This window comes from Heptranchias perlo, unplaced genomic scaffold, assembly GCF_035084215.1.
Source record: "Heptranchias perlo isolate sHepPer1 unplaced genomic scaffold, sHepPer1.hap1 HAP1_SCAFFOLD_44, whole genome shotgun sequence".
Taxonomy (NCBI): Eukaryota; Metazoa; Chordata; class Chondrichthyes; order Hexanchiformes; family Hexanchidae; genus Heptranchias; species Heptranchias perlo.
In genome coordinates, this window is record NW_027139453.1 from 8947732 (window position 1) to 8961463 (window position 13732).

A 13732-nucleotide genomic window follows, 5' to 3' on the forward strand; every position below is an offset into this window, starting at 1 on the left:
CTCTTCCATTTGATAAGATCATTGCTGATCTGTGATCTAACTCAATACACCTGTCTTCGGGCCATATACCTTAATACCTCTGATTGCGGAAAAGCTATCTATCGCAGATTTATTTATTTATTTATTTTCGTTCATGGGATGTGGGCGTCGCTGGCGAGGCCGGCATTTATTGCCCATCCCTAATGGCGCTTGAAAACGTGGTGGTGAGCCGCCTTCTTCAACAACTGCAGTCCGTGTGGTGACGGTTCTCCCACAGTGCTGTTAGGAAGGGAGTTCCAGGATTTTGACCCAGCGACGATGTAGGAACGGCGAATATTTCCAAGTCGGGATGGTATGTGACTTGGAGGGGAACGTGCAGGTGGTGTTGTTCGCATGTACCTGCTGCTCTTGTCCTTCTAGTTTGTAGAGGTCGCGTGTTTTGGAGGTGCTGTCGAAGAAGCCTTGGCGAGTTGCTGCAAAGCATCCTGTGGATGGTTCACACGGCAGCCACAGTGCGCCGGTGGTGAAGGGCGTGAATGTTTAGGGTGGTGGATGGGGTGCCAATCAAGCGGGCTGCTTTGTCCTGGATGGTGTCGAGCTTCTTGAGTGTTGGTGGAGTTGCACTCATCCAGGCAAGTGGAGAGTATTCCATCACACTCCTGACTTGTGCCTTGTAGATGGTGGAAAGGCTTTGGGGAGTCAGGAGGTGAGTCACTCGCCGCAGAATACCCAGCCTCTGACCTGCTCTTGCAGCCACTGTATTTATATGGCTGGTCCAGTTATGGTTTCTGGTCAATGGTGACCACCAGGATGTTGATGGTGGGGGATTCGGCGATGGTAATGCCGTTGAATGTCAAGGGGAGTTGGTGAGACTCTCTCTTGTTGGAGATGATCATTGCCTGGCACTTGTCTGGTGCGAATGTTACTTGCCACTTATGAGTCCAAGCCTGGATTTAGCAATTGAGCTAGCATCAATTGCCGTTTGTGGAAGAGAGTTCCAAACTTCTACCACCCTTTGTTTGTAGAAATATTTTCTAATCTCGCTCCTGAAATGTCTGGCTCTAATTTTTAGACTGTGCCCCCTACTCCTGGAATCCTCTACCAGCGGAAATAGCTTCTCTCTATCGAGCCTATCTGTTGTCCTTAATATCTTATAAACTTCGAACAGTTCACCCCATAACCTTCGTAAATCTAGAGAATACAACCCCAATTTGTGTAATCTCTCCTCGAAACTTACCCTTGATGTCCGGGTATCATTCTTATAAACCTACGCTGTACTCCCTCTAACGCCTTCCGAAGGTGCGGTGCCCAGAACTGCTCACAGTAATCCACGTGCGGTCTAACCAGTGTTTGTAAAGCTGCAGCATAACTTCTGCCCCCTTGTTCTCCAGTCCTCTAGATATAAAGGCCAGCATTCCAGTCCCCTTATTCATTATTTGATGCACCACAGATGGTACAATAATATCTGTGTCACAAGGGGCTGCTCACCTGTTCCAACGCATGATTGGGCTCATTATTGGGCCTATGACGATGAGGAGGGTTTAAAGTCTTGATTATGGAACTTGCAAACGGCCCCACTTCATTCAGGCTGCAGTTAACCCGTTGCATTTCAGAGATGCCAATCGATGAGTTGGAAGACGAATGGCCACTGATATAGAGCTATAAGGAAGAGGGAGTAATTTCCTGGGTGTGCTTAACGGCACTTTGCTTTGACTTTTATTCGAATCCAACAAAACAATCTGAGGACCTTGGACCTAACAGCCAGAGATGCATCAAATCTCAGCACTGAGCCAAACGGTATCAGTGGGTCAATACCGCCACCTGGCGGCGGAAGGGCTGACCTCCATCACTTGGCCAAACGCGCCACATGCTGAGTTCCAAGTTGGGGTTCTTCTCACAGAGCCCCACTGTCTGCGTCTCGCTGTGAGCGCTGCAGGCGCAGTAATACATCAATCGCGGTTCTTTCAACGGGTGTTGTCAGTACCAGTACATGTAAGGGCTACTGGATCCCTCCACGCTGCAATTCAGTTCCACTCCCTCCCCAGGAAATTTGGAGACAGCGTCGAGGAATCCAGACGATCCTCTGTGAGTTCACATCTGGCAAATAGATGGGGAGAGGAGGAGGTCAGCAAGCAGGATCATTCATGGGCGAATGGGAATGGGAGATCGAGAGAAAGAGAGAAAACAAGAACGAAAGAAACAAAGAAGGAAAGAAATACAGAAGGAAGGAAGGACGGAAAAAGGCAGACAGAAAGAAGGAAAGGAATGAACAGAAAGAGAGAAGGAAAGAAGGAAATATTACATAAAGAAATATTAGTATCAAGAATTATTGTTTGAAAAGATTTCTTGCAGTGAAATAAGATAATTAGAACCAGTAAAAGGGACATCTTTTACTTGGAGCTTTTCTCTTAATAAGGAAAGGAAGGAGAACAGTGGCGTTGAGTCTTGTGAGGAGCCAACCCGACCTTTGCAAATCATTCAGGAAAACATGAGGAGGATAAGTAAGTGATACATGTTTGGAGACGCCCCCACTTCCCTCTCCGATTGACAATAAATGGCAGAAGGAATTCGCTAAGAAGACATAGACAGGTTAAGTGAGTTGTCAAAACTATGGCAGATTGAGTTCAATACGGCAAAGTGTGAGGTCATTCATTTTGGACCTAAGAAACCTAAATCGGCTAGTATTTCCTAAATGGTGTGTATCTCGCAACTTTGGAGGAACAGAGAGATTTGGGGGATCCATGTACAGAAATCATTAAAATTCGTGGACAGATACAAAAAATAAGTGAAAAAGTCAATGGAATGTTGGCCTTTTCCTCAGGGGGATTGGAATACAAAGGGGTGGAAGTTATGCTCCAGTTGTATTGAGAGCACTGGTTGGACCCCATCTGGAGAACTGTGTTCAGTTTCGGGCACCGCACCTCAGACTGATATATTGGCCTTGCAGAGGGCGCAGGGCAAATTGTCTGCAATAATGCCAGGGTTAGATGGCTAAGTTATGAGGACCAGTTGCGTAAATTTGGCTTGTATTCTCTGCAATATAGAAGATTCAGGGGTGATCTAATTGAGGTGTTGAAGATGATTAAAGGATTTGATTGGATAGATAGAAAAAAAAAACATGCCCTCTGGTTTGGGAGTCCAGCACAAGGGTACAGAACCTTAAACTTAAACCAAGGCCGTTCAGGTGTGATGCCAGTAAGACTTCTTCACACAAAGGATAGTGGAAATCTATAACTCTCTCCCGCAAAATCATGTGGATGCTGATGGGCAATTGGAGCTTTGAAGACTGAGATTGATAGATTTTTGTTGGGTATGGGGATGGAGGGATACGGAGCAAAGGCGGTAAATGGAGTTCAGCTACAGATCATCCATGAAATAATCGAATGTCGGAACAGAGCCTGTGGAATGAATGTCATCCAACTCTTTATATTTAACAGGATCGAGGTTCTGAATGGCCTCTTTCTGTAGCCGTGTACAAGAATCGAAGGTCTGAATTATCCCGGCTTGTTCCTACGTAACAGGCTCGAGGGGCTGAATGGCCTATATGTTCAGGGCACTGCATTGTTTCATGATCCTAGAGCGCCCTCTATTGTCCTCATGCAGAAAGGAAACACAGTGTCAGTGGATAAAAAGGCAACAGTCATTATACATTGTTTCTTTCCATCTTTCTTCCTCTCTTTCTCTTTTCGCCCATCCCGCCTGTATTTAAAACTTGATTTGAAGGATCTCTAATACTGCAACATACGCAAAGGCCTCTATGTGACACCGGGCGCTCGCTTTACTTACCAGCCAACAGGAACAGCGTAAAAGTGTAGAAAAGACCATGAGGTCCAATCAAGTTCGCCCATTTATTCCTGCACTGATTCCACATGTACTTCCCTCACCCAGGAGTCAGTTCCCCAAATTCACCGATTATTCCCCTAATGTTTGTATTCGTGCTTATCACTCTAATTACGGAGAATGAAGAGCAGAGAAACAGGCCATTCGGCCCAACTGGTCTATGCCGGAGGTAATGCTCCACACGAGCCTCCACCCACTGTACTTCATCTCACGGTATCACCATATCCGTCTCTTCCTTTTCCCCTCATGTATTTATCTATCTTCTCCTTCAATGCATCTATATTAGTCGCCTCAACCACTCCTTGTACTGGCGAGTTCCACATTCTAACCTCTCTCTGGGCAAAGAAGTTTCTCCTGAATTCCATATTACATTAATTAGTGCCTATCTTATATTTATGGCCCGTATTTCTGGGATCCCCACAAGTGGAAACATCCTCTCTATGTCTACCCTATCAAACCCTGTCATAATTTTAAAGACCATTATCAAATCATGCCTCTGCCATGGCTTTTCTAAAGGAAAGAACTCCAGCCTGTTCAGTCTTTCCTGATAATCATAACCTCCCAGTTCTTGTAACATCCTCGTAAATATTTGTTGCACCTTCTCCAGTGCCTCTATATCTAATCACTTACTTTTATACTATCGCGTCTCTTGTTTGTATCAAATGATTGATACAAATTATTTCATCTTGGCAGATAAAATTAAACGCAGAAAAATGCGAAGTGTTACATTTCGGTCGGAAGAAGGAGGAGAGGCAATATAAACTGCAGGGCACAATTCTAAAATGGGAACCGGAACGGAAAGACCTTGGGGTAAAGGTACACAAATCTATAAAGGTGACAGAGCAGATTGAAAAAGAGGTGAAAAAAGAATCCGGCATCCTGGGCTTTATAAATAGAGGCATAGGGTACAAAAGTAAGAAAGTCATGATGAACCTTTACAAAACACTGATTCGGCCACAACTGGAGTATTTTGTCTAAATCAGGGCAACGCCCTTTAGGAAGGATGTGAAGGCCTTAGAAAGGATGCAGAAGAGATTTTCCAAAATGATTCCAGGGATGAGGGACTTAACTTACGTGGATAGACTGCAGCAGCTCGGTTTGTTCTCCTTGGAACAGAGTCGGTTGAGAGGAGATTTGATAGAGGTATTCAAAATCATGAAGGGTTTGACAGAGTAGATAGAGAGAAACTGTCCCCATTGGCGGAAGGGTCAACAACCAGAGAATAGAGATTTAAGCTGATTGACAAAAGAACCAAAGGTGACATGAGTAAAAACTTTTTTACAGAGCGAATGGTTAGGATCTGGAATGCACTGCCCGAGTGGGTGGTGGAGGCAGATTCAATCATGGTCTTCAAAGGGGAATTGGATAAGTTTTTTTATATTCGTTGATGGGATGTGAGCGTCGCTGGCGAGGCAAGCATTTATTGCCCATCCCTAATTGCCCTTGAGAAGGTGTTGGTGAGTCGCCTTCTTGAACCGCTACAGCCCGTGTGGTGAAGGTTCTCCCACAGTGCTGTTAGGAAGGGAGTTCCAGGATTTTGACGATGAAGGAACGGCGATATATTTCTAAGTCGGGATGATGTATGTCTTGGAGGGGAACGTGCAGGTGGTGTTGTTCCCATGTGCCTGCTGCCCGTGTCCTTCTAGGTGGTAGACGTCGCGGGTTTGGGAGGTGCTTTCGAAGAAGCCTTGGCACGTTGCTGCAGTGCATCCTGTGGATGGTACACACTGCAGCCACAGTGCGCCGTTGGTGAAGGGAGTGAATGTTTAGGATGGTGGTTGGGGTGCCAACCAAGCGGGCTGCTTATTCCTGGATGGTGTCGAGCTTCTTGAGTGTTGTTTGAGCTACACTCATCCAGGCAAGTGGAGAATAATCCATCACACTCCTGACTTCTGCCTTGCAGATGGTGGAAAGGCTTTGGGGATTCAGGAGGTGAGTCACTCGCCGCAGAATACCCAGCCTCTGAACTGCTCTTGTAGCCACAGTATTTAAATGGCTGGTCCAATTAAGGTTTCTGCTCAATGGCGACCCCCAGGATGTTGATGGTGGGTGATTCGGCGATGGTAATGCCGTTGAATGGCAAGGGGAGGTGGTGAGACTCTCTCTTGTTGGAGATGGTCATTGCCTGGCACTTACCTGGCGCGAATTTTTCATGCCACTTATGAGCCCAAGCCTGGATGTTGTCCAGGTCTTGTTGCATGCGTGCTCGGATGCTGACGAAGCTTGGGCCTAGGACACTGCCCTGTGGAACTCCTGCAGCAATGTCCTGGGGCTGAGATGATTGGCCTGCAACAACCACTACCATCTTCCATTTAGTTAGGTATGACTCCAAACACTGAAGAGTTTGCTCCCTGATTCCCATTGACTTCAATTTTACTCGGGCTCCTTGGTGCCACACTCGGTCAACTGCTGTCTTGATGTCAAGGGCAGTCACTCTCACTTCACCTCTTTTGTCCATGCTTGGACCAAGGCTGTAATGAGGTCTGGAGCCGAGTGGTCCTGGCGGAACCCAAACTGAGCATCGGTGAGCAGGTTATTCGTGAGTAAGTGCCGCTTGATAGCACTGTCGACGACACCTTCCATCACTTTGCTGATGATTGAGAGTGGACTGATTGGGCGGTAATTGGCAGGATTGGATTTGTCCTGCTTTTTGTGGACAGGGCATACATGAGCAATTCTCCACATTGTCGGGTAGATGCCAGTGTTGTAGATGAAAGTACTTGAAAAGAAAAGAATGCAGTTGTACAGGGATAGGGCGTGGGAGTGAGATGAGCTGGATTGCTGTTGCATAGAACCGGCTGGGAGATTATGGTCCAAATGGCCTCTTTCCCGGCAGTAAACTTTCTGTGTTTCCATGATCAGAGCAGAAACAGGCCATTCGGCTCAACTGCTCTGTGCCTGTGTTGTGCTGCACAGGAGCCTTCTCACATTATTAGCATCTCGCACTATCAGCATGTCCTTCTATTCATTTATTCCTCATGTTTTTATCTACCTACCCATTTAATGCATCGACACAATTCGCCTCAACTGCTCCACATGGTATCGAGTTCGACATTCTAACTACTCTCTGAGTAAAAAAGATCCTCCTGAATTCACATTGGATTAATGAATGACTATGTAATATTTAAGATTCCTACTTCTGGTCTCCCCCACAAGTGTAAAGATGTTCCCGATGTCCACCCTATCATTCACTTTCGTCATTTTAATGAGTTCTATCAGGTCGCCTATCAGCAGACAAAAGAAAAGAGACCCCGCCTGTTAAACTTTCCTGATAGTTATAACCTCTCAGTTCTCGTAATATTCTTGTAAATCTTTAATGCACGTCCTCCAGTGCCTCAATAACTAATCTCGGACGCTGTTCTAACTCGTCTCATCTTTTTGTCAAAAACACGTTTGCTCTGCAAAAGAAACCAACAGGTCGAGGCGACGCGCGGTTTTGTGTCACACGCGTGTTTCCTGCCAATTTGTGTTTTTTGTTGAACTCCTCGACCTCTCTGTGTCACTGTGCAGACTCCAGGCGCAGTAAGACATGGTCGAGTGATTCGCCCGCAGGCTAGAGGTCTCCAGTTTGAACTTATCGCCATTTGGTCGCTTGGCGGTAAAACCGTCCACCATCGCCTCTGGACTCACGAGTTTGGTACCAGTGGAGTAAAGCATAAACTCTGGCTCGGGCATAATCTTAGAATAAGGGGCTGCTCTTTCAAAACTGAGATGAGGAGAAACGTCTTCACTCAGAGGGTGGTAGGTCTGTGGAATTTGCTGCCCCAGGAAGCTGTGGAAGCTACATCATTAAATACATTTAAAACAGACATCGACGGTTTCCTGGAAGAAAAAGGGAATTAGAGGTTACGGGGAGCGGGCAGGAAATTGGACACGAATTTAGATTTGAGGTTAGGATCAGATCAGCCATGATCTTATTGAATGGCGGAGCAGGCTCGAGGGGCCGATTGGCCTACTCCTGCTCCTATTTTTTACGTTCTTATGTTCCCCTGGTATTGTCTGTACCAATACATGCAAGGGTTACTGGTGCCCGCCACCGTGCACATCAGTTCCACTCCCTCCCCAGGAAATCTGGAGACAGCGACGGGCGGCTGGTGAATCCTCTTCGAGTTCACGTCTGGGAAAGAGACGGGGAGAGGAGGATATCATTAAATAGGGACATTCGGGGAAATGGGTAAAGTGAGAAACAGGGAAAGAGAGAAACAAGGAAATAGAGAATGTTAGAAAGAGTGAAGGAGAGAAAGAACGATCGAAAACGTTAATAAATGTTATCAACAAGAATAATGGTTTGAAAAATAATTTACGGTGAATCAAGATGATCAGGCCCAGTAACAGATTCATCTTTTACTTTAAGCTTCACTCTTATTAAGGAAAGGAGCGAGAACAGCAGCGGTGAGTCTTGTGAGGCGCCAACCCGCCCTTTCCAAATCATTCAGTAAAATATGAAGAGAATAAGGAAGTGATGCAGGGTTGGACACGCCCCATTTCCCCGTTGAACCAATTAGACTCAATGTGGTTGCTCATGACGATGTTGAATATTTTGCATTTACAATCAGTTCAGCAATTAACCACATCTGTATTCCCAAATTTGCCACATGTGGTTAGCGGCTTTTGGACAAAGCTGGGCTAAACCAAGCCCGTTAGATAACGAGATGCAGATGGTACAACAATATCTGGGTCACACGAGGCTGCTCATCAGTTCTACCGCATGGTTGGAATCATTATTGGGCCTTTGACGATCAGGAGGTTTCAAAGACTCGCCCTTGATTGGGAACTTGCAAACGACCCCACTCTATTCAGACTGCAGTTAACCCATTGCTTTTCAGAGAAACCAATCGATGAATTGGAACACGAATGGCCCCGGATATAGAGCTATATGGAAAAGGAAGTAATTTCCTGGGTGTGCTTAACGCCACGTTGCTCTTATTTTCATTGAAATCCAACAATTGCGTCTGAGGACCTTGAATCCAACAGCCACAGGCACAACAAGTCATACCACTGAGCCAACTCGCATCAGTGGGTCAACACCGCAATCTGGTGAGGGAATGGCTGACCTCCATCAGTTGGCCAACAGAGCCACGTGCTGAGTTCAAAGCTGTTTTTTCTGTCACAGAGCACCAGCCCCTCACCCCCTGTCTACGCCTCGCTGTGAGCGCACAAGGCGCAGTTTTACACGGCCGAATGATTCTCCCTCACGCAGGAGGAATCTTTCACTCACCCCTCTGGACTCACCGATGTGACAGTTAGGGAGCAAAATATTTTCGCTGCGTCTCCTTCCCCGGGTGTTGTCAGTACTGGTACATGTAAGGTGTACTGGCTCCCTTCATGGTGCACTTCATTTCCACTTCCACCCCAGGAAATTTGGAGACAGCAGCGGGAGTCTGGCGGATCTTCTTTGTGTTAATGTCTGGGAATGTCAATGTCCCGTCTTCGCACTGAGGATACCATCCAACGTGTTGTGTGGCACTACCACCTGCTAAATGGGATAAATTCAGAACAGATCAAGCAGCTCAAAACTGGGCATCCATGAGGCGCTGTGGGCCATCAACAGCAGCAGAATTGTATTCCAGCACAATCTGTAACCTCATGGCCCGACATATTCCTCACTCTACCGTTACCAAAAAGCCAGGAGATCAAACCTGGTTCAATGAGGAGTGCAGAAGAGCATGCCAGGAGCAGCAGCAGGCGCACCTAAAAATGAGCTGCCAACCTGGTGAAGCTACATCTCAGGACTAAATGCATGCTAAACAGCGGAAGCAACATGATATAGACAGAGCTAAGGGATTCCACAACCAACGGATCAGAGCAAAGCTCTGCAGTGCTGCCATATCCAGTCGTGAATGGTGGTGGACAATTAAACAACTAACGGGAGGAGGATGCTCTGTAAACATCCACATCCCCAAAGATGGCAGAGTCCAGCACGTGAGTGCAGCAGACAAGGCTGAAGCATTTGCAGCCATCTTCAGCCAGACGTGCCGAGTGGATGATCCATCTCGGACACCTCCCGATATCCCCACCATCACAGAAGCCAGGCTTCAGCCAATTCGATTCACTCCACTGAGTGCACAGGATACAGCAAAGGTGAGAAGTGTTCCTGGTGCAACATGTCCGTGGGTGCTGAGTTTTTGTAGGAAGTCTGTAGTGTCACGACAGAAGCTGGGGGTTCCCTGTGCGATGGGTTTCAGGATGCCCACGACGTATCCAAAGATTCTCACAAAGGGTTGCGTTGCCTGATACGATAGGACTTCCGGGTGTGATGGCTTTGTGTATCTTTGGGAGTCAGTAGAAGTCTCCCACGCGGGGAGTACGTGGGATGAGAGCGCGTAGGATGCTTTGAATGTCTGGATCGAAGGTCTTGATCAGTTTGTTGAGCTGGTGGGTGTGTTCTTTGGTCGGAGCTGCGGGTAACCGTCTGTAGTGTTCCTGGTTGTCCAGTTGTCGGTATGCTTCTTTGCAATATTCCGTTCTGTTCTGTATGACGATGGCTCCTCCTTTGTCCGCTGATTTTGATTGCGATGTTGCGGTTGGTCTTGAGAGCGTCGATGGCGTTGCGTTGTGCTCGGGTGATATTCTGGACTGTCTTGTGAGTGCGGCTGATGAATCTGGCGTTGACGCATCTCCTGACAGCTTGAGCTTACATGTCAAGCTTCGGGCAGCGATCCTCTGGGGGAGTCCAATTTGATTCTTTCTTCATCGGTTGCTGTACCACGGATCCCTTGTCTGCTCTTGTGGATCGTTGATTGTCTCAATGGGCTCGCTGCTGAAATCATGGGATTTGTGGAAGAATTCAAGGAGCCTCATTTTCCTGATGAATTCCTCTGTGTCCGCCGCGAGACCGATGGGGTCCATTCTGGTGGTTGGGCAGAAATTGAGCCCTCGGCTGAGAACTTAGATTTCGTCTGGTTGAACGGTGTGGTCGGACAAATTGACGATAGACTTCCCTGTGATTGCAACCGTGGTACCGGGGGAGGCTTGGTTGAAGCTGATGGTGATGCCGAGTTTCTCAAGCTTCCTGCTTTTGGTTTTCATGTAGGCAGCGTAGTTCCGTTGCCTCGTCTGTTTGGCGGTGTCTTGTAGCTGGTCTGCTGTGTCCTGAGTACAGGTTGAGAGTATGGACTCTATCTTGGTTTCGAGGTTGCGGCGTCTGCTGTAGAGTTGGTGTACGAGATGGTTGCGGAGTGTGCGAGAGGTACGACGGCAGAGTCTCTCAGCGTAATCTGAGTTGTATGTCGAACTGTGTGGGTACCTGATCTGTAATCCTTTCTGGATCTTGTCTGCTTTCTTGCAGCTCTGTAAAAACTTGATGTCTGTGTCGATATGGGCAATCTTCTTGGAAATCCTCTCCACTGTGAGCTGGCAGTTTGTGGTGTTGATCGTAGCCATGATGTGGAGATGCCGGTGATGGACTGGGGTGTACAAATGTAAGGAATCTTACAACACCAGCTTATAGTCCAACAGTTTTATTTGAAAATCACAAGCTTTCGGAGGCTTTCTCCTTCGTCAGGTGAGTGTCGGATTCCTTGAAAATTACCTCATATATAGTCACAGAACAATGCCTGGTGATTACATACAATCTTTGTAACTGCCCGTTATCAAGGCAATGAAAGGAATTGAATAGTGTTCAGACAGAAAAACATTAGATACCAGACTACTGAATATACAAACGGCCAGAACCAAAGACAAGGAGGGAGAGGGAGAGAGAAACATCCGAAAAGAAGAGAATGAGAGAGAATGACCAGTTGTATTTAAAACAGATAACTCTTTTTTCGATGGTGGGGTTACTTGTAGCTCGACATGAACCCAAGATCCCTGTTGAGGCCGTCCTCATGGGTGCGGAACTTGGCTATCAATTTCTGCCCGACGATTTTGCGTTGTCGTGTGTCTCGAAGGCCGCCTTGGAGAACACTTACCCGAAGATCGGTGGCTGAATGTCCTTGACTGCTGAAGTGTTCCCCGACTTGGAGGGAAACCTGCTGTCCGGCGATTGTTGCACGGTGTCCGTTCATCCGTTGTCGCAGTGTCTGCATGGCCTCGCCAATGTACCATGCTGCGGGGCATCGTTTCCTGCAAAGTATGAGGTAGACAACGGTGGCCGAGTCACAGGAGTATGAACCATGTACCTGGTGAGTGGTGTCCTCTCGTGTGATGGTGGTATCTGTGTCGATGATCTAGCATGTCTTGCAGAGGTTACCGTGGCAGGGTTTTGTGGTGTCGTGGACGCTGTTCTCCTGAAACCTGGGTAATTTGCTGCGAACGATGGTCTGTTTGAGGTTGGGTGGCTGTTTGAAGGCGAGTAGTGGAGGTGTGGGGATGGCCATAGGGAGGTGTTCGTCGATGACATGTTGAAGGCTGCGGAGAACATGGCGTGCAAGTGGCGCATTTGGGGTAAGCACGGGGCGTTTTCAACATTTGAAATCTCACTAAGCACCAGAGAAAAGAAACGTGGAATCAAACTTTCCCTGTAAATTATGAATATCGCTCCAAGCATATCTAGACAACTCGCAGTGCAGCCGCACAGGAGTTCCAAATCCACCCTCTCGCAGCTCGACCATTGGCATTAACTGAACTTTACTCTGGCCCAGTGTCACCGCGCAGAAATCGAGTATTTCTCAGGCACACTTTTTCTTAACATCATAGTTACTTGTTTAATAGTGAAAACTGCCGCCCGCTTCACTGTAAGTGCAAGAGACAACTTTGTAGACACCGTGTCGTTTCGCAGACCTGCTCGTTGGACCTGCTCATATCATCTCATCTCATTTTCAGCAAACCTGAATATTACTGGACTGGAGAATGGCGAATCACAGCTCGATAAATCAATCCTCTCGACCACGAGGTGACTGAGTCCTCCAAAATACAGGTGTTTAATGCAAGGTGAGTTTAATATTCATAAATAAGACAGCACAGATTTTCACTCGTTCAAACTTCACACCCTTTACTTTGCAAAAGTAAACTGATAGTACATAGATGCTATATTGGTCGCTGAAAACCTGAATTTTTCGCTCGTTCAATGCCCCATATGAGTGCTCCCTGTGGCGCAATCGGCTGTTAACCGAAAGGTTGGTGGTTTGACCCCTCCCAAGAACGGAAGGTCAACTTTTACCTTAAGATTCAAGGTCTCTCATTTCCTGGTTTCTGGTGTTTGTTTTGGCTGCCAAACAAAATGCCCTGTTTAGATGGCCAGCTGAGTGCGGTCGATATTCCACCATTTAACCTGTGATTGGCTTGGCGGAAATCACAATTCTTCTTGACAGACAAGTTCCGAAGGTTGCAGGAGAGCCGCGTCACTCTGACATGGATATTTCTGCAGTGAGCGACACCAGACTGTTTCCACAATGAAGGTCACTCCCTTTTATTTTGGAAACGCAAAATTGTATTCACATTCCGATGGGTTGCAGTTGATTTGTGAGAGATCATGAAAGGATCCTGCAGCGCTGCCTCTGATAATAACAACAGTTCTAAGCCGCATTACAGTCGCAGCAAGAAACCCTTACATCCGAGTATTTGCAATCTTACACCGGAGTATCTGCACCCTTGCACCGTAGTATTTGCACCCTTACACCTAAGTATCTGCACCCTTACACGGGAGTATCTGCACCCTTACACCGGAGTATCTGCGCCCTTACACCGGAGTATTTGCACCCTTACACCTAAGTATCTGCACCCTTACACGGGAGTATCTGCACCCTTACACGGGAGTATCTGCACCCTTACACCTAAGTATCTGCACCCTTACACCGGAGTATCTGCACCCTTACACCGGAGTATTTGCACCCTTACACGGGAGTATCTGCACCCTTACACGGGAGTATCTGCACCCTTACACCGGAGTATCAGCGCCCTTACACCCGTTAACTCATCAACTGTCCCCAATCATGTTTATCAGCGTCAGGAGCCCTAAACAAAACCCAACAGA